The sequence below is a fragment of the Octodon degus genome, unplaced genomic scaffold (assembly GCF_000260255.1).
Source record: "Octodon degus isolate 3935 unplaced genomic scaffold, OctDeg1.0 scaffold00264, whole genome shotgun sequence".
Classification (NCBI taxonomy): Eukaryota; Metazoa; Chordata; class Mammalia; order Rodentia; family Octodontidae; genus Octodon; species Octodon degus.
In genome coordinates this window covers 567,136-571,405 of record NW_004524840.1, presented here as the reverse complement: position 1 = coordinate 571,405, position 4,270 = coordinate 567,136, and the positions used below count along the sequence as shown (strand labels likewise).

The 4,270-nt window shown below is 38.6% G+C and overlaps 1 pseudogene; it reads right to left on the bottom strand.

Annotated features, from left to right (window-relative positions):
• Positions 1-341: 341 nt before the first annotated feature.
• On the bottom strand, positions 342-1,063 carry LOC101563633 (annotated as a pseudogene).
• Between the last annotated feature and the right edge of the window lie 3,207 nt (positions 1,064-4,270).

Here is a 4,270-nt window from a genome sequence, read left to right as displayed (position 1 = left end):
CTCTTTAGCAGTTTTCTTCTCTTAATCAGTGTTTTCTATTTGAAAATTTCTATAGTCTTCTCTGCCTAATTTAGTTTTGTTTTGGTTTGGTTTTTGTTTGTTTGTTTGTTTGTCTTACTTTTTTTTAATTTTAAAGGCCTTTTTTCCCCCTAAGAGTCTCTTGCTGTCTACAGGGAGACATTTGCAGACAGGTGTTCTTTACAGAAACACAGTCAGTCCCCATTCCCCTTCCTTGTCCTCCTCACAGCTGGATAAACAGTTGCTTCCTCTGAAAGGTTGTAGCAGTCCTGTGGTCCATGGAAGAGCAGCATAGGCTGGAAGCCTTTGCTCTTGAGTCTGAGTCAGTCATCTTCCCTTTCTGACTCTGATTCTTCTGAAGACTTGTGTGAACTTTCTGGCAAGTCATCTTCTACCATCTTCTGGAGCCTTCCTGACTGGACATCCCACATATACTTGATGGTCACCTTGAATTCGACCTTCTCATGGCCAAAAGGTTTCAGGATGTGGGCCTGGTCTGGGGCCAGCACATCACTCTCCTTGTACACCTTGTAGTCAGACAGTAAGCTCACCACACCTCTCTTGAGGGCAGTAGGAAGTCCCAGCTGCCTCAGTGGAGGTTCCATGGAGTGGGGGAACTGCTCCAGGGGCCCTGGATCCAGGGTCAAGGTGAAAGCTGCTTTGTTCCCAGCTCAGGCAAAGTCCATTTCTGTGTATTTTGTGAACCACTCATTGACCTCTTCCTTCATGCGTTTGGTGAAAAGGAGGCCAGCTTCATCCCTCAACTTCTTACTGACCTGGTGCAGGTTGTCTTTGTACTCATCAGCTGGCCTTCAATCCAAGGCCACCATCATCACCTTGTTTTTGCCAAAGAACATCTGCCTGTGCTTCCAGGCATTCTGATGTCCTTCAGCTTGCTGTTCCTCATGTTGGCCACAGAGAAAAAGAAGAGGCATTGATACATGTCTACATATTTCCGAAGTTCTATCAGGTACTGTTTCCATTCTAAGCCATTCTTGGCAGTTTTCATTAGGGAAACTTTCTTGTCATGCTCAGATTTGGGCATTCCACTGAAACCACGTGTGGCGGAAGGTGGTGTCTCTGCCTAATTTGTACTGGTATCTCAAATACAGTTTTTAGAGAAAATGTTCTCACATGGATTTCTTTATGTCATCAAGAATGTATTGCTGAAATTCAGCTTACAATAATTCTAATTCTTTAAAACATACTTAACTAGCACACATTAAGCTGAATATAAGACACCATCCCCACAAATGAAATAACAACTTATAATACAAGATACTTTTTATATGCTATAGCTAAAACTATTTACAACTGCATTTTTAAAATCAGTTCTTATAAATTCTCCTATAGAACTAAGAGTAAACCATAGACCATACAGATATTATATCTTCTGCTTTGGCCACTAAGGTGTCAGGTGAATATTTAGGCAATAATTATAATAAATAGCTGACACTTAGTGGAAATACATTATGTGTAAGTGCTGTTCTGTTTAAATCTGTTAACATATAATCCCAAAATGATCCGATGAGGTATTTGTTATTATCATCTCATTGTATGGACTAAGAAGTGAAAGTGAAATAACTTGCTCCAAATCACATAGCTAGCTAGGAGGAAAGCCAGGATCCAGGCCCACGCCACCTCCCACCCACTTCCTTAATCACTGCAACATACTACTTCAGAAAGCATCTTTACTCATTCACATACTCACTTAAGAAATATTTACTGAATCCCTATTTTATCAGATAAGGTCCTTGCCCTAAAAATTTAGTCAAATAAATTGAAAACAGTGTGATATGGTGATAAGCACAACAAATAGAGGTGATTTTTTTTATTAAAATGATAAAATTCAAACTATGGGACATCAGGAAATGTTCCCACCAAAATGTCATGCCCAAGCTGGGCCCCACTATGCTGTGAACATTTGTACACTCTAAAACTCATGTTGAAATTCAATTGCCATTATAACAGTATCACAAGGTGGGACCATTACAGTGTCGTGAATCAATCATTTTTTAAAAATAATTTTATTGAGAAACAAATAGCAATGAGAAAATTCCAAAACAAATTACTAGCAGTTTCAATAATTAATTCATTGCATATTGTTGTCTTAGTCGTTATTCACTGTACAAGATGCAGACATGATATCCTGTCCACAAACACTATTAGAACAAATCTCTCTATTTACTGAATTAAGAGAATGCAGCTGTATATCTATCCTAACTATTTTGAATATATAGATACAAAATGGTTGTTCATTTGTATATCCCTTTTCCAGTTCGTTTTGTCAGAGAAGAGCATTCCATTGTCATTTAAATATTGTAGGTGTGTGAATACAGCAAAATATTCCAAAATAGTCCAGGAGTCCATAATAGTATTGGGTTTTCCATAAGACTGGCAATGTTAGAAGTTATTGACGTGAGCCTTTCACAGTTCAGCATATTAATATGGCTTTATTTCTTATACTTAGTTTTTATACTTTTCTGCTGGATGGTTAAGACCAAGATAAAGCAAGACCTATATGAAAAAATGTAATTGTTATATCTAATAAGGTCAGTCAAATCCCTTTAGGATTTATCCTGAAACCCTGTACCACACTTTGTAGATCCTTTGTAAGTGTCAGCCACGTGGATGAGTCACAGCCATTGCTTGACCAATTTGCTCTCTGTGAAAGCCTGAGAGAATGTTTTCTCTCCATGTGACTTTCCTTAGGCACACTGTACATCATCAATCATTTTTCTCTGTGGCCTCATTATCTCCTTGATCAGAAAATTTGAGAAACAACTGAGTTACATGATGTTACAGTACAGGTTCTCCTATGTCCTGAGTCTTCACTGACCTTGAAAGGCTAGGGCCAAAAAGTTGGCTGTCCTTGTATCCTTTCTTTTTCTCTAATTTTTGGTCTGCAAACTTAAGTTGTTAACCCTCCAGAAAAGAAGCTTGTTATTATTACCCTACAACATAGGCAGTTGAGCTTAACCTCACTATCTGTCTGAATATCAAACATCTTAGGCATAACATGGAACAACTATTTTCCATCCAGTATTGATATGTTAACTTTTAAGTCCCTACAGAATATGAAGAAAAATAAATAAATATTTAAAAAATAGGAATAAACAGTTACATATTTTTAGACAGAAATTAAAAAATCTAACCATACACAGCATTGTAGCAGGACAGTCCAGTGACATTTTTTTCTTGTCTCTTGTTTTCATAAAATACCTTTGATTTTTAAATAAACATTTACTTGGGAGGCAGTATGGCAATAATTGGTATGTCATGATAAATAGTACGTATTTAGAAGACAAGAATGACAGGCGTTCTGAGCATGACCCTTCTATTACACATTGCTGTCTTCAGTGGTGAATCAATTATGTTACATCCTGCCAGTGGGTTCATGACAAAATGATAAGCCACGCTTCTCTCTCGCTCTTGCTCTCTGTGTGTCCCTCTTCCACCTTTTGGTATGTGAGAATGCAGCAAGGAAAACTTTACCAGATGCCGGTCACTTGATCTTGGACTCCCCAGCCTCCACACAGGTGAGAAATAAGTTTCTGGTCTTTATGATTCGGTCAGCATTATTCTGACCAAGACAATTAATGAGACAAAAATAAGCTATGGAGTAAGGCTGAGCTTACCAAGCCAGAAAGAATAACAAGTTCAGAGAAGGAGAGAGAGAGAGCACAGTTCTTCAGGTAACTTCACAGGCAGAAGAGTGACCAAGACACAGGGCAGGGAAGTGCCACAGGAGTGGAGCTGGAGGGACAGCGAGGGACAGACCATGCTGCTTGGTGCCAGCGATGCCCTTTAAAGAAAGGTGTGATCACATATGCAGATATGCTCAGACTGTCTTTCTAGAAAAAGATTTCTCTGGCTTCTGTGGTGCAGAATACTGGCAAATGTAGAAGTCTGAGGTCAGAAAAACTATTCAGCAGGACACCAGTCAAAGGGGGAGGAGATTAAATGGTCTGAATGAGGCCAACTGTCCCCGAAATACAGGGAAGAACAAGAAATGACAGAGTATTGCTTTATGATATCAAGATGCAGAAGTTAAGGTGCATGAACAATATATATATATAGACACACACATATATATGCATATATATGGTAAAAGCCATATTGCATTTTGGTTTATTTTATTTTATTTTACTTTTTTGGAGGAACCAGGGATTGAACTCAGGCCCTTGTGCTTGCCAGCCAAGCACCTATTCTACTGAGCTATCTCCCTGGCCTTTTTTTTTTTCTTTTTTTT